Source organism: Temnothorax nylanderi, unplaced genomic scaffold (genome assembly GCF_030848795.1).
Source record: "Temnothorax nylanderi isolate EJ_2023f unplaced genomic scaffold, tnyl_v1.0 TNYL_tig0058_pilon, whole genome shotgun sequence".
In the NCBI taxonomy this organism is placed as follows: domain Eukaryota; kingdom Metazoa; phylum Arthropoda; class Insecta; order Hymenoptera; family Formicidae; genus Temnothorax; species Temnothorax nylanderi.
This window is the reverse complement of record NW_027249120.1, coordinates 243,403-269,212: the sequence shown is the minus strand read 5'-3', so window position 1 is coordinate 269,212 and position 25,810 is coordinate 243,403. Positions and strand designations below refer to the sequence as shown.

At 46.1% G+C, this 25,810-nt stretch overlaps 1 protein-coding gene across 3 annotated transcripts in view; it reads right to left on the bottom strand.

The window, feature by feature from the left end:
* Nucleotides 1–25,810, bottom strand: part of Tio (zinc finger domain-containing protein tiptop) — a 150,222-nt gene that overhangs the window by 82,492 nt on the left and 41,920 nt on the right. The window contains exon 1 of one of the 3 annotated variants that reach the window (XM_071707419.1): nucleotides 2,402–3,356. The exons of the other annotated variants lie outside the window; for them this stretch is intronic. The gene's annotated coding sequence lies outside the window, so the exon portion shown is untranslated. Of the gene's footprint in view, nucleotides 1–2,401; nucleotides 3,357–25,810 lie in introns of those variants that run through there. 3 annotated transcript variants of the gene reach the window in all.

Genomic DNA, 25,810 nt, shown 5'->3' with positions numbered 1-25,810 from the left:
CATCAGACCGAAGATGGAAAGCGTGTCAAGAAGCGGCCCCGAACCCACCCTCAACCCTCCGGCCTGGCGGGTGGCAAAAGGGTGGAGGCGTCCACTCGACGCTCTATGCTCCCCCCGTAGTGCGCTCGCTCAAAAATGCATTTTTCAGGCACGATATTGATGAACTGACAATTAGCGCGGATATGAGGTAAACCACACGCAGCATGACGCATAGACATGCTCTCACACACTCTCCATCTCTATCTCTTTTTCTATCGTGCTTCTCATTACGGATGACGCAAGTAGGAAATAAAATGCAATTAGGACAATTAAAGACGGAAAGATTTGAGGATCAAATTGAAGATACTTAAATTCTGATCATCATGAAATATTGATCAGTAATTATAGTTAATTATAATATAGTTTCATTATTACATTATTCCTATACGACTTCTGTCTTCATTATAGACAATACTTACGAAAGAGATCAAAAATTTGTAGAATAAAGTTAAGAGATTAGAGTTAAATTTTGTTGGCAAAATTGACACGTAATTACGCGTCTTAAAGATATAAAACTTTTAGCAAATAAACTTCGCGAATTAATGACGTTATTATTGTCATTTTTCACATGAAAAGAAACATTTTAGCAAATATAAACGTTATTTGCCATTCTGTATATATATGCAGTAACAAATTAAGCAGCAAATTTCTATTTTATTCACATTACGTCTATAATATAAAAGTGTAATATCGTAAAAACACGAAATTATTCACGTAAATACTATCAATAAAAAAACGATATGCTCCGAAATGAAATAATATTTTTAAGGCTTCTCGACACAATATAATATTTTAAGCGAAATAGTACTCTTTTTTAATTAAAAAAATAAGATCAATACAATTATTATAAATAATTTTATTTTAAATAGTAGAAGTCCATTTAATCTTGTCATATTAATCTTAATACAATTAAAATAAGCTTGACAGCAAAAATAGCATTCGCTATTCTCATTCTAATTGTTGCATACATTATGATACACGTGACATCTAGTCACATACTGACATTTTACCAATCAAAATTCGACCCAAATCGAAATTAGCCCGTCGAATATGTGTCGATAATCTCACATATTGCACATCACATCACATCGATATAATATCATATTTTACAAGGTCTGAACGCTTTAATATGTGTCACTCGCGCTATAGGAAATCACGGCGTTTTTATCTTGACAGCTCGTAAGATATTTCGGAATCGAAGATAGAGCGAGAGACAGAGAGAGAGAGAGAGAGAGAGAGAGAGAGAAAGAGACACACACTGAGGCAGAAAAAGAGCGTGCGTTCGTACGTAAGTGTACGTGTGGGACGGACGAAGACGTGGAGGGACAGAAGACGCGTGACAGAGAAAATCCGAATCGCGCCGCGAGGACACGGCGAAAATAGAATCGCGCGGCGTGATTTAATCCACGACTACGCTTTGATGCGGCGCACGCTTGATCGAGGTTAATGCGGCGCGACGTTAATTTTCCAAAGGGGTAGAAGCGACCGCGGCTCTCCGCGGACGATCCGGACGTGGCACGAGGATTACACGCGATTCCCCGCCACCTGCTGCGCACCCTGCACTTTTGTTTATGCAAGCTATCGCGCTCGCGCGAACCCACGCCGCGGTAATCTTTCTTTTCTTCCCTTCGTCTTTTTTTTATTCCATTCTTTTTGAACACTGCGCGGACAGTCCACCGCGTTGCACTTCTCGCGGATATTTATCTCCGACGCGGAGACTCGTATGATCCCTCCCCGAAAACTATTTACGCGCGAAAATTTGCGAGATGGAACGGTAAGGTGAAATTTGTTTGCGGTACTCTACACTACCGTCGTGGTTATATAACAGTGACGAAAAAGGGACTTTAATGAAACTGAATTTCCCAAATTAAAACTTTCGTGCATGACACTTTGATAATCCTCACCGAGGCTCAACGCAAACTGAAGTTTAAGTCACGCGTTTCGGAGCAAACTGTTCACTCTCTGCACGAATAACTGAGAAGATAAATCTTTTTTCTCTCTATTTGCGTGTGACGTCGTGAGACGTGGAATTATTCACGTAAACACTATATAAAAAACGACACGCTCTGGAATGAAGTAATATCTTTAAGGCCTTTCAGACACAACTCACACTCTAGCTTTTACGTTTCGGAGCAGACATTAGTCCTCGACGTGTCGCTTTTTTTCACTGTTAACTTCCCAGCGAGCGAATAAACAAAATAGCATGTGACGGCACTCGGACGGGTGAGCACAATCCGATGTGTATTCGCGCAGGATTTTGAGCGAGATTAGAAGCTCCTCGGACGGGAGTAATCGGTAATCAACAATGACACGTTGCACGCGGCGATCACCGGAAACGGCGTGAATCACACGGCACACTCACCACGAAGTAGTGGTTCCACCGGGCAGGATACGTCGGTCCCGGCGTGTTGTTGCCGCCGACACCTCAGACGTAGCGCCGGTCCTCGTCCAGGAGTCACGACAGGAGCAACGCGGCGTTGGGACGGCGAGCATCGGGATGCGCCTCGGATGCGAGACTCTCGGCACCATATCACCACGTCATCGCCACGACGAGCTCCGCGCGACGTAACACGACTTAACAAGGGGGGTAGACGAGGAACGAGCCGGGGAAGGGGCGAGGGACAACGACTCTCACCATTCACTAAAACTTCTTCTCTCGCGCGTGGTCCTCAACGGTCACTCTGCTTCCTCCGCTCGGAACGCTCCGCACCCTCGCTCGCACCGTCATCCGTCATCGCGCGGAAACGTGCATTTCGTCGCAACTCTTCCCACGCACCCCCGATTGTCAACTATGACGCGCACCCGTCCTTTTCGATTCGGTTCACCACGGTGAGAGAGGGAGGAATATCACGATAACGCGACAGCGTGCATGGCCCGCCGACGGAACGGAGCGAAAGCAAAGACCCACCCGCGACGGCAGCACGTGGCGCACTGACGGCTCCGCGGTCATCTTCCCCACCTCTGCCCCCTCCATCGTAGCGTTGTCTGCCCCTACTCGTTGTGCCGTCATTTCCCTCCCCGCGGCCCTGAACTGTGTCCCCACCACCGAGCGGAGTTTCCTAGCGGGGCGCCGTGTTTCTCTCCCGTCCCCACCATCGCCCATTCCACCCACGCCCCCATCCCACTCTTCGGAGTTCCCGAGAGTCTTTCTTCCTCGCGAGTCGCCCTTCTCGTCTTCTGTGACGATGTGTCTCGAGGCTTATTCCTTTTTTTTCTTTCTCTTTCTCTCTCTATCTTTTTCTCTTCTCCAACCCCCCGAATCTTTCTGCCCCGATCCGTCTCACCCCGTTCGCGATTTCTTCGGAACGACATGCGTCCGACGTCCGACGATTATTCGGAAGATATTCAGTATCTCGGTGCAAACGCCACATCGCGATCGCGAAGTGTAACGCATGTAATGCAGGTGAGAAAAAGTGTGCGTAAAAGTGATGTGATAATTCGTTTGAAAAAAGTTTGAGTAACTTGGGCCAACTACGCGGAACAATTATGAGGTAAGATAAAAACATTGCAGTAATATGAGGGAAATTTTGCGTATCTGACTTTTGTAATAAATAATTTTGGCAATAATGATCTTAATATTATTATTACATTTGTGTGAATTTAATATAAAATTTATTCTCATTTTTGCAAACTTTAATTTCGGTTTTTAAATACTTCGATTTCACTTGTTGGATTAGTCGCTCAATGTGACTAATCTAAAAATAAACTAAAGAATAGTATCTAAAAATATACTAAAGAATAGTATATTAAAAAATTTCTCTTTCATAAACTTTCGTAGAAGTTTTGTTATTCTTTTTTTTTTCGATTCTTCCAAAACTATTCCGAACCATTAAGCATACAAACGAATACGCTATATCATTTACGAAACATATATATTTCGCGTTCGTTTCACGGTGCTCTTTGATACCCCACATGTAAAATGATTCAGTAGGAACGTTCCCCTGCCTGACAGTGATGCAGCGGCTTCTACTTAACCGACTTCCCGCTTCCCATAACATTTAGCCGCACAAAGTGCAGCCTCGTGTTTCTCCGCTCGGATTTTTATCTGTTCGATCGAGCGTTGATCGAATATTTCGATCTCCCTCTCCCCCACCAGAGAGATCGGCTTCTCGCGCGATCGACGCGGTTACGTCGCGACGCGTAAAACGCTCGCCGCGTCTCGCGATTATGTAATCCCTTTATAATGATCTCATTAAAGTTAGGCTGGTTAAGAGTAGAATTTACAAACAGTAATACGATTTACTTAATAATGATTTATTTCGCGCTTATGACGCCGTTTGTAGCCGTAAATTTCCTAGCGTAGACATTTATTGCTCCGGCGTAACTCGAGCCTATATACGCTCTCCTCGTCGCTTCCGAGATCTAGCGGTATCCAGTTACGTTACTGCATTTTTACATGACGAATTAGACAATCGGGGACTCGCCGCCGCGCCGGCTCGAATCGTTTCGCGTGATCCACTTTTTCGTTGACGCGACAGCGGTTAACCGACAACAGCCGAGAGCGATCACGGGGCCATCGGAATTTCCGGAAAAGCTGTCGACTCGATCGTTCGCCAATTATGAAGATTGGTTCAGCGGTTCACTGTGGTTCGACGCGCCGAATAAGGTCGTCATCCGGGACCGTCCGGTTCGCCGGTATCGACGACCTATCGAGAGAGCCACCAAATCCATCCTCCGGCCCCTATCTCAACCCTTGTTAGTGCGAGAATGTAAATCAACTCGTAATAGCGTGGCAGCTGGGGGATTAAGCGACCCGCGGAGACGAGCGGAGGCACGGCGAGAAGGTACGAAGTACTGTCGACACGGCGACGACGACGTCGTCGACGGCGACGGCGACGGCATAGGTGGGGGCGGAGAAGAGGGACGCCGGCCCCTTTCCCTTGTCCCGGAGCATTAGGAGTTCGGTAATAAATCTCGTTGAAAAAACGCTCGCGCGCACTCACACACGCGTATATACGTGCACACGCTCGCGTTACCGGAGGTCTCGCAGGCACGTCTGCTCTCTTCTTCGCGTCTATCTCGTTCAGCTCGTACATCTGTGCTCTCCCGCCGTAGTTGCGACGGGAAAGAGAAAGACGGAAGGGTGATCGAAGGACCGAAAAGGGACAAGAGGGGCGAGGGACAAGGCTTCTCCTTCTATATTTCCTTCTATCTTTCCTTCTCTCTCTCTCTCTCTCTCTCTCTCTCTCTCTCTCTCTCTCTCTCTCTCTCTCTCTCTCTCTCTCTCTCTCTCTCTCTCTCTCTCTCTCTCTCTCTCTCTCTCTCTCTCTCTCTCTCTCTTTCCACGCGGTATACGGCTTAAATCGCCTACCCGCCCCGCGCCATCTCTGTCGCGCACCGACGAGGTCGGCATGATCTATGCACGCCATGCGGAGGCGAGTGTCACGGTTTGCTTGATGCATTGGTCCTCACTTGACCCCTTACTCCTCCTTCCGCCCCGTCACCCCCCCCCCCCTCCGCACCATTCTTCCTCCTGTCGTTCCGCGGCAGCCCCCTCCCGCACCTTACCTCGCCTTCCTTCTACCCGCGATCCAACCCTCTCATCGTCAACGACCACGGTGAAAGCGGCGCGTTCTCGTGGAAACCGAGTACACCCACGTGCACATAAGTCAGGCACGACGAGATGAGAGGCCTGTTGAAGGATGACGGAAAGAAGAGAATGGTGCGTTACGCGCCGCGTAACAGTGCATCCGCGGGCGCGATGCGATATACGCGAGCAGAGATAATAACAGTTTCTCGTTTACAAAAAAAATTTGATTCAGGGAACGATTGATTTAAAACGATACGACTAGGCATTTGATCAGAGCTTATGTCGTAAAAACACAAAGTATCTTCGAATATAATAGCATGATAAAGAGTTGTAGTTTTTGAATATGTAATCAAACGTCCTTGAAAGTAGAAATAAAGGTATGAATGAAGTCTGAGTCTCATAAAAATATTCGTTACGTTATTAATTCATTAAATTGATATATGTGTTCATATGAATATCATATAGCTCTTTTGTAGTGTATATATAATATTTTTATCAATGTATCATATTAAAAAGATAATCTATCCTTGTGTATATAAGGGTCTTGTGATATCAGATTTCTTCCACATGTGTGACTAAACTTCCAAAGGCACTTGCTTTTACATCTTCACGCAACTTTAATAATTTCATCACATTCATCCGATTTACTCTTGAAAATTGTGCGAAAAAAATTTAGCATCGACATTTCAATGTTTTCCGCCACATTGAAGTCGAAAGAACTTCGGGAGGCGGTTTTCGGTTTTCGACAGGCCGAGGTCGGGAGGATAGGAGGGCCCGAGAAAGAGACTCGGCCCGGAGGGAGGATCCGACGCGAATAGTACGACGATGGTTACATTCTATGGATCAGAGAGCTCGATAGCGTGCCGAAGTCGAGGCGAACGGCAATAAATCCATTTTTCGTGAAGGGTCGGTCGAGGGGCGAGTGCGCGCCGGGGTCTGATTAGCAGCCTGACTCGGCCGTACAGGATGACAGCCGGTGAGTTATAATATTGCCCATCCATCTATTTATCTACTCCATCGCCTCTCTCTCTCTCTCTCTCTCTCTGTCTATCCTTGTATCCTCGCCCCGCATCGTCGTTTCGCCCCTTTTCGCGGCCGCCCCTCTTCCTACTCCTTCTCCCTCGGCGCGTAAACGCTTCTCTTCCAAACGCCGCTCGAATATCGGAAACGGTCTGCGTATATACCGTAGAAGAGGATAAATATAAATTAACCGACGTCGTGCTGCACACGAGGGACATACTCTGGACAAAGGAGTCGATTCCTGGCCACCCTGATCCCGCGGAGATTCGCTGATCCTAAACGAAGGGAAAGTGGGGAGGGTGATTGGAATCGGCGCACGATTTGTCGTACGCGCGGATTTGCGTGATCGCTGACACGTAAGAGTGATGGTTGTTAAACTGCATCGTGTTCGAATTAGTTTGGATCACGTGCACACACAATACACTACACTTTCTATATTTCGAGCGCTATCGTAGAATTACGAAAACGGTTACGGTGTTAATTAAATTGGCGCGTAACATGATTATCTTCGCTTGATTCATTGAGAAACAAAAACATTGCTACATTTATTTTTACTGTCGAAATTCTATTTAGCAGAACCTTTTAACATCCGATGACAGTTACTTTCACAACGAGACCTTTTGTCAAGTCTTCGTTAAAGAACCGGCTCCAAATTTGCCAAGATACATCTCTTTCTCCCTCCCCCCTTTCTTTCTTTCCTTAAAAAAAAACATAACAACATACTATACATATATCATATTCAAAGAGCCATTCAAAGTCATGCTGCTCTCACGTGGCAATAAGAAATAGTAGCACAACAATAAAGCTTCAAGTAATGCTCAAGTCACCGCGGTACGTGGACTGACGAGAGGTGCGGGGTTACGGTAATCAAATATTCACGGCGTTCGGCCGGCCCATCGTTCCGCTATAAAACCGGTAGTGGCGTCGAGTGCCGGCGTTCGCCTCGCACGACAGTAGGAAGACGGAATTAAGCTCGTATGATAGCGCGCGAGGAGGGTGACCCCTCGCAAATCTTCCCGTTTGAAGGCGAGCGGCGGGACACCTCTCTATACATTTTGAACTGGAAAGACGCGGCGTCCCGAACTTTCGACGGGAACCAGTTCATATATCTGAAGTATGGTCGCCATAAATAAGCGACCTGTCCGTTTGCTCTGTTCGCCCAACCCTCCTCGCGAATCTCGCTCGCTCTTTCTTCTTCGTCCCTTCTTCTTTCCACGCGGACTGTCTCTCTTTCTCTCTTCCTCTTTCGCCATCTTCTCCCCTCCGCTCGCCCCTGAATTTCCTGCAGTCGTAATATCGGAGCCATGCGAAGCGAGCCAGTCGCCGGAGGAAGTATTTCACCAGCGCGGAAGAAGGAAAAATCGCGATCACCCTTCTCCTTCTTCGCTTCCACATCTCGTCGTCGTCCAACTCCTTCGAGTGATCGTGCGTGTCAACGGCATTGCAGAATCCAAGAGAGAGAGGGAAGGGGACGGACCGTCGAGAAGGGAGGAGAAGAGGAACAGAGAGAGAGAGAGAGAAAGAGAGAGAGAGAGAGAGAGAGAGAGAGAACCACGACGGACTGTGCACGTTCTACGAAATCAATTCTTAAGTCCGACATATTTCAGGTTGGCTGATCGTGACTGCACTTGCCACCGAGATCAATTCCCGTGATTGATTGACCGACTGGTTCGCTCACTTTTTCACTCTTGGTCTCTCTTTCTCTCTCTCTTTCTTGGCACGTTTATCCCTTCTCTATCTTTTTAGTTTAGCGTCGATACTTGTGTAATCATGATCGCCGGCTATTGCGCGAATAATATGCGCATATTGCTATCACTTGCGGATAGCGTCGCATTATTGGTACGTACATCGCTCATGCAGGTTCTAAGAAGTCGACACTAAAAACCGCAATAAAGTACGCTCCGCTGCTTTCAACTTTTTGCAAAAGTATTGCAGCGAGTGACGTGCATGCAGATTCGATCGCAAAAAAGAAAATAATTAATTTCGCAAATGCGGAATATGTCGACTTTTTATACAACATATCTTAATTATTATTTTAAGTTGATTCATTTCAAAGCGTATTGCATTAATTTCTCGATAAGGGCAATGTTGGTCAAATAATCGATCATAATGTAAAAAAACAAAGAGATGATAACTTATACTATAATTTTCTTATATTAGTAAAGCTGACTGTCTGGACTGTCAGGGTGTCCACCGTTCAATTCATCCTACAAAAGCAATTACTTAATTTAATTAATAACGAAATTTAATTAATGTCCGAGTCGGTTGCGCCGCATCGGCGCAAGAAGCGGAAGGGTCAGGCGCATATGCAGCATCGCGTGCCCCCCGCGACCGCAACGAGCCGCAAAATGCGATCATAGCCGCGGAACGAGCCAACGTAGATGCAAAGACAGACCCGCATTTGCGGCGCGGTCGCATTTCTGTAGGCTGTTAGCCGAGAGAACGAGCGGGCAAGCTCGCGCGAGCAAGCGGGAGTGCGGAGCGGAGCGGGAGTGATTTATGCTAAGTCGCTGATGCTGGCGAAGCAGGGGCCCCGTGTACATACACGCTGCCGGTCGGCCATCTTGGGCTCCCCTCGTTTCTCCGGGCCCTCGAACCGATTGACAGACCCGCGGTCGATCGCCGCTTAACGAACTCCCCCTTTCTTCCGCCACGCTTCTGACGCTTTCCTACTCGCCACTACCGGTGTCCTTTCCTCCTCCTCCTCCTTCTTTCTCTCCATCCTTCTGCCCCGCTCTTTACTCCCAACAATAAGACACCTTTCATTCTCTTCGTCTTCTGCTTCTATCATCCCTACTCTATCTCTTCGATTACTCCTGGGTTTCTGTTAGTCATCGTCCTCCTCTCGCAGCAGGAGGAAATTGATATTCGACTTTTTCACCGAAGCCGCCGGCAATTGATGTTAACCTTTCGACTTGAAAGCGCGGATCGGGAATGATTTGAAGAAGTTAATTCCCCTCGGTTGTTAGTACCGCGCTGTATACTTTTACGCTTCTTTACTTTCTAGATCATACTCTGGATTTAAAAACAGGTATTGAACTGAACGCGTTGTAGTCGCGGAACTCGCTTATTAGTTATTTGCGAAACTGACGGTGTAATATCTTAATGAAAAGCAGTTCAATTTTCGACGCTACACACATAAGAATGCCGCAACTGTTGCGATTTGTTTTCAAGCAAAGATCATTTTCTTGTGTTTGCAACGTCAAACTCCGAGTTCACCGAAATTTCACTGTATCGATACCTGCTTAGGATATAATTCCTTTCGGAACAACACCAAGTCCGCGAAGTGTCTACCGTCCATCTCAAAAGTTCTTTACGATGAACCTTTTAAAAAACTTTACGACGTCCTTCGAGCATTTGTATAGTCCGGGTTACACCGACAGCATAATTCGTTTACAAACGTTCCGCACATGATTGAAAAAATAGTGAGGAGATACTCGGTAAACATATTTCACCCAGCAGGTCACGCCGACGAGAGATCCGTCAAAATTTTACAACAGCTAGCGCGTCGGCATCGGATCCCAGAAGCCGGGCGCGCGGATTCTCTCCCAATTGCACCTAGCTCGTAAATATTTGGCCGGTGTCGGCGTAACTCCAGCCGCCGCGCGCCGGCCCGCTTCTCCTCGCCGCGCGCGACGGCTGCTCCTTTCGCCCGCGCTCCAACCGTGAAACCCGCGCGCGGCCGTCCGTTCTGATTTCTGTCCGTCAGCGGCGGTCAGATTTACGACGTCGCGCGAGGGGCCCCTGGTTGTCGTGCAGGCCCGGGGGTCCCGGCGCGCAACAATGAAACCACGCCATTTGTCACAGAGACGCTTCCTCCGTTTCTAATAAACGTTCGTCCTACCGTCGTCGTCGTCCGAGTCGTCGTCGTCGTCGTCGTCGTGGCGCGACGTCGTGCCGCACCGTGCAGCACGGATCGACCTTTGCCGTTGCTCCACGGATCGTGATCTCTCGGAGAACTCGGGGATCTCTCTCTGTCTCCGTCTCCCTCCCCTCCGCTCCCAATCGCTCTCTTCCTCTCTATCTCGCTCTCTTTCTCCGTCTCACTCCGATGCCTCGTCCAATGGCTCTCCTCACCCACTCGTGGTCTCCGATGACGAAGAGAGAAAGAGCCGGAGGAGAGTAGGAACTGCCGCAGTGGGATACAGCATGCCTACGTCCATACTTTCACATGCCGGCACAATGCACCAGACCATCGAGGAATTGTCATACAAATTGTCGCTTATTCAGCGACGATACTGAAGCGACAATGTATCCGCGTGCAGGCCTACCGACCTGGAGTCACCGTGCGGGAGACCACGATCATCGAGCGGCATTCTCCTACGAGTAAGAATATCGAAGACACGAAAGCGAAGAGAAAAAAAGCGCAGCTGAATGTTACGTAGATAATTTAATGTCATTTATTTAAGTAATCGTTTGGATAATTATACTCCCTTACTTTAATAATTTTCTTCGTTAATAATTATTCATTATACCTATATGCAATATATTACTTACATGTTAACCGAATGACTTAACACTATTAATTATTCAAGTAATTTAGCGCTAACGTCCGGATTAGGTGAAAAATCATATCTCTATCTCCGCAAGATTGTTTTGCTCGATCATCAAGAAAGTTGAAGCGTCAATACGTGCGTCACTCGATAATCGGAACGTTGTAATTTACAACGCGACCTTATCGCGAAGTCACGCCGCCGCGGGAATCTGTCTCTTTGGACGAACGGAGGAAAAGTCTAATTAGGACAGTATGAGTTATGATCTTAAACGCGATGATAAAAACAGGCGATGCGTTTACCAGGATTTATGCGGCATAGAAATTTATGTCGCATTGAAAGCGATCCAAGGACGATTTTATTCATTCTACCTCATATGGAGAATTCGTGACCCCCCCCCCCCCCCGGGTCTATAATGATATAAAAACACTTCGTATTAATAATCGTTCGCACACTCAAAGTATCAAGGTTGAATCAATATTAGATAACACGTCAATTGCGGTAGGTACGCGAAATGTTCTCGCAATACTTAACATTTTAATAAAAATGTAGAAAAAGTGTAACATAATAAAGTTTTTAGCTAGTCTTGCTTTTGTTTTATACGCGATATATTTTCTAAGCGACACATTACAATTAAATATAATGACATATTTTCTAAATGTATATAAAAATATAATGTATTCTTCTTCTTGCCTTTTTACAAAATGTTCCTCAAAATTATCAATGTATAAATTTCGAAATTTTTGTAAATTTTACTTACGGACTTAGAAAATAGTCGAACTAATATTGAACCAATTCGCGCAAAGGGGGTTTGCTCTGGTTTTCAGATGGCCTAATGATGCGTTTCGAAACATACTATGACAATACTAAAAATCTATAATTCATGTAACGTATATTATAGATTTTCAGTACTGTCAGCACATCTCGGAACGCACCCTAAATCGGCATCGTTCATCGGGGCACGTGTATAATGCACTGAACCGATGTGCATGACGGAGAACACAGCCTCGTCATGCTGATTCTTCGAATCATTAAGACGCGACCTCGGTCGTGTAACCCTCGTCGTCGTCATCGTCGTCGTCGTCGTCGTCACGTATAACTCTTTCTGCTATCGATCACAGCATCGTCGCTCGAAGTTCGCAATGGCGCTGCTTATCGTTTATCTCGTCACCGTGGATGCATCGGACAAATGCAAGGAACGTCGGGCTTGGCCGACGCTTAACCTTTCAAGCGCCTCAATGCTTCTCGCCGAAAGTGTCACGAGCGCGACAGAGTTCTTCTGGCGCCATGTCAAAGCTACACTTCAATCGAACCAAAATAAGCGCGGGCTGAATACTTCTTGCGCTATATACTGGAACGTCACGATGACAGTTTGCTTCTTCGAGCGATACGTATAAGAAATGAACTATCTTTTGAGAATAAAATCGCGACCGTATATAATCTTCAATTATACAAACAGTTAAACAATTATTAATTTTCGTTTAATTGTGTGTATTTATGTGTGTCGAATTTTATTTTTATAAAATCTTGATTTAACCAGAATACGCGATTTGGAAGATACAAAGAAAGATGGTGTTCAAATTTCGGTACAGAAATACATCTTCGAAACAAAAGAATATTAGGATATATTTTATTACCCTAAAAGAACGCGTAAGAGTTTCGGTATACCGCAGTGAGCGTCCAAAACATGGAAGGGTATATAAAGTACAAGACGATCGTTTCGGTAGCAATATCGTTGCGGATAAATAAATTCTTCTGGTGACCACGATCCTCTGACGCGTGTAATGGACGAGACCCACTTCGACTTCAGGAAGAACGAACGGTAGTTAGACCGGCATGGCTGACTGCCGTTTCATAGACGGAGGTCATCCACAGTTCCCAGCCGCCAGTTTCTTTTTTCTCCCCAAACGTCACCGTCGATATTTATGGCGAGCCATAGAGGACTGAGGGGTTCGGCTCTTCGTTATACGGCGAAGAGCAGAAGCAGGGCTCGAGCGTAATTCTGTCAGCATCGCGCTCAGGCTCGAAGAAGTCAGTGAGGAAGATGCCGAGGAAGGAAGGAACCCGCAATGGAGGCAAGATGCCCGAAGGAAAGTGAGACACAGCGAAGAAGAACATAGGGAAAGGAGACGGCGAAAGAGAGAGGGGAAAAAAGTAACTGAAACATTTCCAGCAGTGCCTGGTTCTTAGCGAACGAGAGGCAAGCCTCGTCGTAAGACGTTGTAACGGCGACCTCTGATATCACCAGTCAAGGTTATTGTCCATTGAGGTAACACGGTAGTGTTAACCTCGCAAATTTACACGGCACTCTCTCCGGTCCAGCGGACCTTTAGTATCTTCTTTATAGCCAGCCGGGATTACGTGGCACGCGAGCTTGCGTTAGTTAACACGTGAATGGAGCTCAATGTCAATGGACGGGATTGTTAATACACCTGGCGACTGCGAACTGCGAAACGTGCATGGAACATCGTGCGCTGCGAAAACCCGTCGGGCTTGGAATTTGGGGATAACTACACGCGATACTCGAATAAGCGGTCTCAGAGAAAATTACTTATACGTTACTTGTTATATCGATACAGAAACTTACTACTTAAACGCTCTCTAGCACGTATCTCGCGACTAATTAGATTAACGTTCCGTCAGTCCCGACGCAAGTAGACACGTAACTATTTTAATTGAATGCCATAAATCGTATTTTTCTTTCATTAACGCAGAGTCTTCTTATTGTTTTCGCTCCAAGTCGAGATCGCTAGCGATTTATTACAACACCAGGTTTCTCCTTACGTCTGTCTTACCGCTAGCTCGATATCAACGCGCGAATAAAACAAGTATTCGCGCGGGCAAGATAGATATATAAGATTACCCATTGCAACTCGACCGGGTTCACGCAACCCTTTTAACTTACGGGGCTGGAAAAGCCTGTTGGACAGGTGGAACGAGGCCGCGCGCGAAGGCACGTTACGCATTATTCCAAGCTCATTGGCCTTCGAAACACCGAAGCCGTGGCTTCCTGCTCCGTGCGACAGTCACGTTACGTTCCGATCATCCGGTTTAGATCTCGCGTCGACGTTCACCGCGAGAAGACACGAAGGAGACTCTTTCCCGAGACGAGCCCTGTTTAAGGCTCTCGTTGCTACGTCTCTTACGGGAATCTTACACGGTGGCTTCGAAGCGCGCGCACTTCGAGGAGGTCCAAGGAGCCGAGAGATTTATCGCCCGCCGCTTATTATAGGTATGAGAAACGAGTTGCACATCGTGGGTGGGTTAACTAAATGTCGCGATGACGGAATCGTCATCGTGGCATCTCATCGCGCAGGAGAAACTCACATCTCAAAAACCCGCCGCTTGTGAACCCGCCGGAATAATGCGGCGCTGTTAAATCATAGTCGCGGCTGCGAGCGAGACATTTGTCTTGTCGCAGATAGTTGTACAAAGCGTATCGCGCAATTACCATTGAATTAGTGTTAGAAGACGCTTGCATTATATTTCACGAATCGCGTTATCGGTATTATGTCAGCCAAAAGTGATGTTTCTCATTATTTCTCTCGTTATATACTTATTTTTAATCAAAATCCTCCGAAATGTCGAAATGGCACGATATTATATTTCTGATATTTGTGGAATTAATTTAATACGGGAATTAATACAGGCGAAATTAATTTAATTGAAAAGAAGACTTACTCGCGACTCGTTCCTCGTCGTATTATCGTCATCCATAAAATTTTTTTTTTTAGAAAAATACAGCGGTAATCGCGTATCCACTTATGGGGCAGCGGGTATCACCAAACGATGATGTATGCTAATCCACGTTTTTCGAGGTCCGGTTCAATTATTAAGTCGATTGCGTGAGAAGACCGCCACGTTTACGCCGGAGAAAGTATCCGAAAGAGGAAAAGGATATCCCGATGAAAATATCGTAAAACGTTTTATAACCGACATAAACAGCGAACGAGAGTGAGAGCGACCCGGGTCGCTTGTGTGTTGGTGCCACTCACAGGAACACATAGATGCACCTAGGAACTGGAAGCAGGTACGTATCGAGTGACGGCTGTACTGTCATCTCCCGTACGAGATCTCACATCTTATTATTAATTCAGCAAGTATCCCAAACTCGTCTTTCGACGAGTCGACGAGTTAAATTTTACAACAAATGACGTGTCAAATTCGAAACTTCGGTTTTTTATCGCCTCGCAATTGACGAAAAAAACTGTGATAATAGAAAGTTTTTGGCATCTAACACTCTTCCTCTTATTCCTTTACTTTGGCTAACAAATAAAATAAAAGAATATGTTTCTTCCCTTAGAAAGAATTCTAAGCTTCTCAAAACCTAACAAAAATTGAATTCTTAATTTTAATGATGATAATCATGACTCCATTGAAAGATACACCGATTACATTTGAAAATATTTTTGTCTGATAAAATCTCAAGCGCTTCTTCGTGGTTCATCGATGAGTTCGGTGTCATCGATGAAAGTACTATATAATTGTCGCGGACGTGACAAATAGAGAGAGTGCGGTAAACCAGTGCGGCAAAATTGCATTATCGATTTCAAAAGACATTAATGGACATTACACGTTGACGTTCTGTCTCTCTCTTTCTCCCAGATACATCCTATATACATGTCATTGCCAGCCAAAAATCTCGTGTATCAGCCCGCTCTCCCGTTCTTCCCGGTGAAATATTATTTTTAATATTTCCCGTGTGTATCGCTGCGAGAATTCGGACCATTAATTAATTTCGAGCCACTGTATACCGTTTTGAATGGGGACTGTCAGGCGTGCGCCAACGCGCCGCGAAAAATTATCGTGTGTGGTGTGGCGACGCCGATTTTCGCTCTCTCGCGCGAAAACAAACAGAAATCCGGCGATCTATCCTGACGCGACGCTTATTTGGCGGAATTGGCCCCGTCGTGTCGAATTATACGGGGCTAATTCTGTTCACGCGGCCGCGCGACGCGGTAAACATTCTCCGTGGACCAGCCAACTGCACGTAGCAAGGTGCGTGCACCACGAAGATTGTCTCCGGACCCGATTGGAACGCGAGAGGGAGCGCCCGCACCGCCGGTCCGGCCGGTTATACGATATCATAAAAGAAATCACGTGTGAGAGAGGAAGAGAGAGAGAGAGAGAGCAGCGGACGGAGCAGCGGACGGATGGACGGATGGACGTACGTACGGACCGATCAGGTTTAGGCAGCTGTCTGCAACCACGTCACTCAAGCTCACCGTCGGGTTCGCGGTGGAATGAATGCCTTTCATTATGAGCGTTATCGCCTGCCCAATCTCCACAACCCTTTCTGCCTCTTTCGAGCTGCTCTCTTTTCTCCGATTCTCCGTAGGCTTCTTCTTCGCGGCCGTACCTCCTCATTTTCGTTCGAGGACCCACTCCTCCCGCGATAGGCACGAAGAATCGAGCGCGTGTAATCGAACGAATGAAGGGAGAGAAGGGCGACGCGAGTGAGAGAGGGTAAAAAAGAAAGCAGCGGAAGGGACGCGACGGATATTATCGTTCAACCTACCAGGATACGTCTCTTATACCTGATCGCGAGATTTATCGTGGGTAAAACCTACTCTGGGTTTTTTCTTCCATTCGTAAGCGTCCCGCTATGGCCCGGCGAAGCTGAGAAAAACAGCAATTAGCAGGTTGCATCGGGAAAAAAAGGGTACTCTGCTGCGATGATTAACCGTCGTGAAATGCGCGGGAATGGAAAGACTATGCAATCCTGTCTAAACGACGGTATCGCACGAGATTTAGAGGTGGCTGCGTACATATAATATAATAATTCGCACACGTTATGCCGCATAGGATTATGGAGAATGTCTTACACAAGTTTATAAGAAGTTTCTTAATTGATAAGTTAAACAGCTTATTAGGAAAATATTACAGAACAGAACGTTGCGGGAAGTAGAAATATAAGCGATGAGGATACGAAAGCGTGCGAGTTTCGAACGGCCCGGCAGGCTTAAACGCAATTAGAAAATCGACACAATTCAATCTGGAATCGCACGACGTAGCAAAGGTTTCAGAATAAAGCGCGGAGCCGAGCAACGCGATTCTAACTTCGAGCATTGATTGGCCGATCAAGTCTATTCGATCGAGGAGAAAGATTGGAATCACAGCGATGCGTGTTAACACGTGCATGCATGTTGCGCGATTCGATGTGGAAGTAGATTTATATAGAAGTCATGCGATTGCAATTATCCTTCGGTGCGATCACAATGCCGTTTGAAGTCTTTATCTTCTCGGCGCTTGTGGGAAACGTCCTATCGGGCATCTTATACCTCAACACTTCGCGCCGCGATCCTCCTGTACTCCAGAAATCGTCCAGAAAACCTCGCGTTACCTAATCGCGAAAGTGCAATAGATCTCGCACGATAGTTATGCGATTTGATGTGCGGCGCGAGGATAACTTAACTCGCGCGAAATCGCGAGTCACGCCAGTTCAAAGTCTTCATCCTCCCGAGCGCTTTCGGGGAGCGTTTCATCAAATATCTTACATTTCAATATTTACGTCGCAATTTTTCACCCACCGGATACAGCGAAAAAAATTGATATTATCGAATTGCATGCCGTCGGTTGTACGTTACAACGGACTGGCTCATACATCACATTCAATATCCCCGTTCCACAGCACGTAAACGAAAATATTTCCGGCTGCGCATTGTTCGCGCGTGCGCGCGCGCGCAAGCGCGCGCTACGATCACACTTTAATCATCCCCGACGAAAACAGCCGCGAGATAAAAACCGCCTCTCGCGGATTAACAGATCGAGCGGCGCGTGACTGCACCACTGTCAGCGGTTCATTATCGTCGAATGAATAATTGAGTTATAATATGCCCGTCCCAGATTATACCGATCTCTTACGCGTTGCCCCGCGCGCTGCTTGATCGCCGGTTACCGGTTCGTTAGTAATGCCTCGGCACTCTCGCCGCGCGATCGCGGCTCGCAGATCGCGCGAGCACGACTCGAACAAGGTGCCAAGCAATTTTTTTCATGTCAATCGTCGGGATCGCCGAGGCGAGGCGCGGCGCGGCGCGGCGCGGCGCGGCGCGGCGCGGCGCGGCGCGGCGAGGCAAACGGTTTTAATCGTAATGGCGACCTATCGGTGTCTCGCCGCAAGATTGATAGCTCGTCTGACGAAAGGGTAATTCTCGGTACGCGCACACATCGGCACGAGGAAGGTCAATCGCGCCTAACCGCACACTTATGCGAACGCGTTCACGGTAGGCGTGTTGAGTGTGAAATTTGCATGTTAATTTATTCCGCGCGATCCGCGCCGCGTGTACATGTGCGCTCGCCTGTGCTCGGGCTCACGTTTCTTTCGCGTTCCCGTAATTTTCTCTCTCTTTCCCTCCGTCTCGCTTTCTGTCACTTGTTCCCCTCCTGAGAATTTGACCGTGCCGTTAGACGCGGCGCAGCTTTCTCGCGAGAGCGGAAACCGGCGGAAGCGTCGGTTGCGGCCTCGTTATCCGGAAACGGTTTAACGAACACGTGGGTGGCGCGTTCCTAGAAGTGCAATGTACTGAGGCACCTTACAGTCGCACCGACGTAACTTATAACTCTCATAAACTAAGACATTCCGAAGTAATCTACTTCCGAAGTAATATATATGTAATAATTCTCTATCTATATATAGAATTCTAGATATATTTCGGATTATTTAATAAAAACAAAATTTTCTAAATCTTTTTTTGTTGAAGTTTTTTATTCATGTCAGACTACACAATACGATTTACACATTAAACAGTGACACCACTTCACCGAAACCCTTTTTTGCATTTTTCAAATAATCACTCTGTTCGCGGAAAAATGCGATCACTTTTAAGCTTTGGATATTGAAATACCTTGCGTGCTGCTGATGACAATTAAAATCGCCTTCTACTGTTTACGTCAGTTTTTAATTTCTGCGGATATTCGCGTGTTGCGTTTCGTCGTCAGTAAACAGCCAATAGGCTTCACGCGCAGATAGATATACCAATTTTAAACTGTCAAAAGACTCCACCCCTCCCCCACGCTTCCAAAATATGATACGGTTGGCACAACAATCGATTAACAATCGAGTTTAATACTTGTCACAATATGACCGGAATATCGTTTAGGAAGGGTTAAATTTTAGCCCGCAGCCGCGTCAACGCGAAAATATACCGCCTCTGTAATATCGCCGGTAATTAGCCGATCCGCTAGCTTTCGCAGTCGAGTATCCTCGCTCAAATGAAAACCAGTTCTCGAGTCCTTGCGCTGCAACAACGTGCTATCATCGAGCCGAGTTCTATCTTCCGGTGGCGCGCTGCGAATCTCATGTTCACTTTTACGGGCAGTGTAAACGCGACGATATCGGTTGTATATGAACAGGCAAGCCATGACAAGCCGGATACCTCGACACTCGGGCTTCCTAATGATCGGTAAGCTGCCTACCGGGGAAAAAGACGGTTTTCAATGCGACCGATACGACGGGCTGCGTTTGATCGACGCTTCGTCTCGCCTCTCTCGAGATTCAAACGCGATCTGGGATTCTCTCCATTAGCCAGGCTTGAAACGTCAGCCCATCCGGCATTCGACGCTTATTGTACGTATTCATCGCGGTTATACTCGCCGACTCGACTTGTTTCACGGATTATCTCCCGGCACGGCATTCACAAGACCGACACTCGTGTTAAGAAGTGTCCTATCACTTCCGTAACGAGCGATCATTATCGATGACCGCGGGATTATCATCGAGTTGAGTCTCGGAAAGATTTTATTATAAATGTCTTTTTTTTTCCAAGTCCTCGAAACAACCGGAAATTAATGCCGTAATAGGAAATGACATTTTACTTTCGTTGATAATTTATCGATTGACAAGTAATATTCGTGCGACCAATTGCGATTTAATATGATCCGATGCATGGAACGAGTTGCCTAATCAGCGTTCGGAGTTACAATCGGTCGGTATATTCCACCGATGATCAATCAATTGAGCTGTCATGCCTTTTTAGACTAGCGAAGGTTTCGAGTCTCTTTTTTCCGATACTAAACGTGTTAATTACGTAAGAATATTGATTTTTCCATAGAGCTTGCATTCTTAACGTAACTTGAATAATAACTAAACCGACAAGTTGATTTAAAAAAATACATGCTATATTCTTTTGTTATGTTATATATTGCTCTAAATCTCAATAGTATTATATACATGAAAATGATTGAAATTACCAAAATGACAAAACGTATCCCTTTTCTTGCCCGCAAAAATTTGAAAGGCAATGCCGCGCGCGTTATAAATATTTTACAAACATATACCAAATATGGAAAAAAGATTAAATCAACTGAATGTTGTCGCTCTATTTTTGTCTTCTTGTCGTTGTGTTGTGCGAAGTGCCCTTTTTCCGCTGTAATTTCCCGACCGCGGATCTTTCGCGACGATCGCACGAGTGCGCAAAGCCAATTGGCTGCGTTTCTTGGGGCGCATTGAGCGTCACTTCGAGCAATTGACTTTGATCCGTCCGTGTACGCGCGTAACATTGAACGCAATTACGGTCAATTTACAATGCCTCTGTCTCTCCTCGCCTCTGCCTCCCCCCCTGCTCCGGGGGCCGCGCCGTCCGCCAACCAGCCGGCCCGGTAATCGCCCGTAGGTGGATAGGGCCGCGTATCGATTGCTTTCGGGATTCCGTCCGATACTGCGAGAACGCAACCAATTAATGCGCCGGCACGCGAGTGCGGCGTGGGCGTCCGCGAACGCGACCGCGGGCCGTTATGATTTTTCATGGGTAGCGGCGGCCCGTTAAGCGGCGCTCTCGCAGCACTCGCATCGGTCGTCTAACATGAATCAACGTTTTAACCGATTGTAACTAAACTCCGGCAATTGTAACTAAATGTTCCGGCGAGAAAATACAGCTGGGGGGAAAAAACGCGCCAGTTTGTGCAAATACGATCGCGCACGTATACGTTTTATAGCCACATATTTTTTTAATTTTTTTTTCTGTTTCCTCAAAAGGTCACTTGATTAATAAAACTTTTTCTCTTGTAGAATACATCGAATTGTTTCGAATAATAATATATCAATTTTTTTTTACTAACTTATTGTTATTAGGCAGTCAAAATGATTTTAAGTAAAAAAAAACGATATTTTTTGCCGCATAACTGCATAACAAATCTTTGAGATATCCTGATGTGTGGTACATACGATATCTCAATTTATTAAATACTGCACAATTATAACAGCTAGAGGATTCTGATCTAGCGTGACTTTGGAATGAAATATCGCATAAAATTAATTTCTCCAAGTTCGAATCGCCGAACAAAGGAGAGATAGCCATCGACGCGACACCTGTCATCTCATCCTCGCCGCGACTCCGCAATCATCCACGCATCCCCCAGCTATCAAACCGGCCCCAAGAATCTAATCGGCCGCGTCGAGACGGCGATTCGTAATTTTCATCTTGACTCCTCTCAGTCACGGTATCGACGCGAACTCGAGGAGAATGCGAGGCTTTCTCCCCCTCCCTCTTTCCCTCAAACACACACACAGACAGCACCCACACATTTGTGCCCGGCATGGCATGGGGGCCACGTATAGTTGGATAGCCGGTCGGCGTCGGACGTATAGGCCGTTTCGTGCCCAGTCACCGTTAAAGCCCGCGGATTCGAGTGGACGTGACTCTCCGTATAATATTACATCCTATTAGGAGCCGGAGTAACTGCCGGGCGAAACGCGACAGCGGATAAACGGAAGGGGCAGTGCCTCAAGATGCGTGCCACCCAGCCGTCACACGTCGAAGTAATATGACGTTTCGCAGCTAACATACGGCCCCGCTATCCACCTATTTAGCGTGCATTACGGTCCGGGTACCTGGCGCGTCATGCGTTCGCCGAGTACTCGAGTACTCGCGCCCGCCAATGTGTCCAATTACTTTTGCTCTCTCTCTCTCTCACGTCCCTACTGCCATATCGTGTCGATCGCGCCGATTAGGCCGCCCGGTTCCTCCGCTATCGGCCCTTTGAAGAATATGAGCCCTTGATGCGTGATTTTCTTTTAGCAGACATATAAATCTGCAAATCTCTTTGGAGAGATCGATAAAGTTTGTTTGGAAGCTTTAACGTGAATATAAATTTCTTATCTTTGTCTTGTCTATGAATTGTTTGAATTTGGCTTAATAAGAATTAATTACGAATTAAATAATTTCTTAAAAGATATGAGAATTTTTCAGGTATTTTTAGAATACATTTTTCCAAGAATATTGTAGAAGTAAATTAAGCTAAGGGATTGTGCGATCTTTATCTTCCCCTTTGAATTTGCAGCAAACTGACGCTCACTGGTCGCATCCATTTTCATCCTGCTGCCCTCGTTCCTGTGCGGGGGGGTGACCGCGTTGTTTACCAGCCAAAGTTTCGTGGCATACATCGTGTATCCAGGGGGTTAAGTAATAATCCACAACGAGAGCGAAAGCGTTGCGCCATGTTTAAGCGGATGCATCTACATATTTGATCTTGTAAATTAGTCTATCGCGTGAGCACAGTCGGCACTACGAAAGTTTATGATTGCTTAATCTTACAATAAATTCCAATTTAAATAATTAATCTCGTGATTTGTTTACCGCTTACCATCTCCCGGATTTCTTGGAGAGAAAAGAACGTGCTTTTCCCGAATACATCTTTTATTTACACATCGTGATAATTCGCGGTCATATATCAGTTACGAACATCTATCTTCTTCACAGCACGATTTCGGACCCACGTGGCGTGAGTAGTCCTCTGTCTGAGGGAATCTACAGGAAATGCTGGAGGAAGGGTAGGCGAGGGATGGCTTCGCGTTCTTTCGCGGGGATAGACGGGTGGGGTGGGATCGCGCCGAAGGAAAATTTCGACTATAAATAGCAGTGTATTCTAAACGAGGTACAGAGAGCGCATTGGATCTAAATTATGAATTTCATCAGCGGCAGTCTGCCGTTTCATTCCGCGTTTTAGCCTCCCCTGACGGCCCCCGCTCCTCCCCCTCGTCTCTCCGCCTTGTCTCCCCTACATCCTTCTCTTCATCTTGTCTTCCACGAGCCGGCTGGCCGTTGCCGCGTCGCTCCCCTCGCCTCCCACCCTCGCAGAGGTCGCTCCGCTGCCCCCGCGCGCGCGCGATACCTTTTAGCGCAGGCACGGGAGATGAAAAGTTCTGGCGAAGACATAAAAATGCGGCGCTGCATTTCCCTTTTAAAATAACGCCCTTTGCTCCTTTTTCAGTTTATTATTATCAAGTTGTGCAGCCTGCATTCTCCGCTCTCGTCCATCCCTCCGCATCCCCCCGCATCCCCCAGGCTACCAACGGCGCCTTAGGCACGTATAACACGCGAAAGCCACCCCCGTCGTTCCCCTCGCGCTTCTCCTCGTTCATCCCCCTACGGTTCCTGCGCGGCTCGTAGAACTGCATGCGTAACTTCGCGTTTAGGAAGTTTCCGTTATGAGAATTAACGCCTGGTGTTTACCTAAGTACGAACGGGAGGCTGTCGTCTGCGAGGCGTATCTACGCGATCGTTTTTTTTAGATGTTCCGAAGACAATGAATATCGATCGGCCGCAATAATTTCGCAAAATCTTTGTCTCACAATGATTATAATTCACGTGTCAGGACTCAACTTGTCTATGTGTGTGAACAAATCGCTTTTAAAAATATTTAAACAATAAGATAAATATCAATAACGTTGTCTAAACTCAATATTAATTATACAAGTGTTTGAAAAATTATAAAAATATTAAATTACACTTTTCTATATACTTTGATTTGTATATGATTGATACTTCTTCGTAACTTCGTGAACGATGTTATTCTTGCAAGAATTGAATCTAATTTCTCGGGGATCTGAACAGACTCGCATAACGTTCCGTGTCTTAGGCGCGATAAATTTCACTCCGCCGAAATTTACGCGCGGTTGAAAATAATTACAGCAAACTGGAGCGAGCGCGAGTTTCCCCGCTGGCCGAGTGTGAAAGCCGCCGGTGGCCTTTATTTACAGCCCCGCATCATCGTGAATCATCCGTGATCGGCTTCTACCTGTCGCTGAGCGTACGCATTTGAGAACAAATAAGCGAACGATGAAGAGGAGGTGAAAGAAGAGGACGACGAGGAGATTTTTCGGGCAGCCGCGGACATCGTGTCCACCTTTCCAATAAATAACGAGATAATCTTCAGTGAAATCAAGCGAGTTATATCCGCCATAAAGATTGACCCACGTTGCGGACAGGTAAGAACGCGCGTGTATGCGTTCTGACGGACGCACGCATACGCAAGATTCGAGTGATTTACCGATGATTATCGGGCATTCCGGACTTTCTGAGACAGCGGGAGGAGGGGGCTCTTCTATCTCGCCCGTGGAAGGATTTTGAATGAAACAGGAGGCAGCATCAACGTTCCCGTTTCACGACAGGTTGAAAGACGACGGCATGGCATTGAGGCAGATAGCACCGCAGGATAGAAGCGCGTCGTTTCGTCGGAAATTTAGGGAAGTGAATTCTTAATAACCGACGCGTTTAAGACCCGCTCCGCAAACTGCTGTTCTCGGTCGGGCATATTTTTCGTCGTTCGCGATGATGCCGAGAGAAATGTATTACCATCGCTCGAGAGTGAATCGCTCGTATAATTCTGTCCCACTTTTGAATCTTCAAACGTGTTTCGCCAGGTTTAACGACATAATTATGTTACGTTTGATAAGAAGCTATATTGCTCTTAGGCATTTATTAAAATACTAATAAATCGCATACGTATACGTATTTCGACATGATAATAAAGTAGAAAGTTGATCACATGACAGCAGCGTTAGACTTCTTTCTTAAGTGGAATGCGTTGAGCTCTTTTGCAATCTGTCGTTATGCAAGATTTGTACCGAATACTCATGAGTATTAATATACAGTGATAAGCAATTAAACAGAACAAATAAGCGGCGAGAAAACGATTATTCTTAATAATATTTTAATATGCTAGTTAGCAGGATTTAGTTAGTAAAATTTACGGATCAAATGGTGCAGTAAAGCGCCATGAATTATAATAATTATTGTAATAAGACTTAATAAGCAGATTATGACAGCAAATTATAACGCGTAGTTAATTGCCAACGGCAGAATCAATTTGCAGGTATTTCAGCAAAATACCAGAAATATAAATGCATGCATCGTCACCTTATTTTACAAATAGAAGAAAATCTTCATGTAGAATTGTATGTATTTCTTCTTATAAATTTAATATAGTTGTCGCGAGAGATACTCTCTCACTATTGTCCAATCCCAGTAAAGGTCAAGTATATACTCCTTTTCCCAGTTTCCAAATATACCAATCGATAGAAACTTTACAAACTTCATTCGAAAGCTATACATATACACGTAGCTAAGATCAAAAATATCTCAACTGGTGTTCGGCAAGAAAATCTAAGTTTGAATTGCCAAGTGATCAAACTACACCATACCGTAATGCACTCCCATCGTGAAATGCCGAATTAAAGTACGTACAAAATAAACGAAAAGTCAATTAAACATACGTATATGTAAATGCGCGAGGCCTACGTGACTCTACAGGATAGAGAATTGAAGTTCTACAGAGCGGAAAATTGAGATTATGCTCACGGAGGGTTCGCAAATCAGACCCAACGATTGCATTAACGTCACGCGGTCATCCAAACTCCTCGAGCGGTCTGCGCTCGACTCGAGACAAAGGGCGATCTCGGGTCCGTCGTCGGTGACGCGACCTTGGATCTTATGACGACCGTGTGACGCGA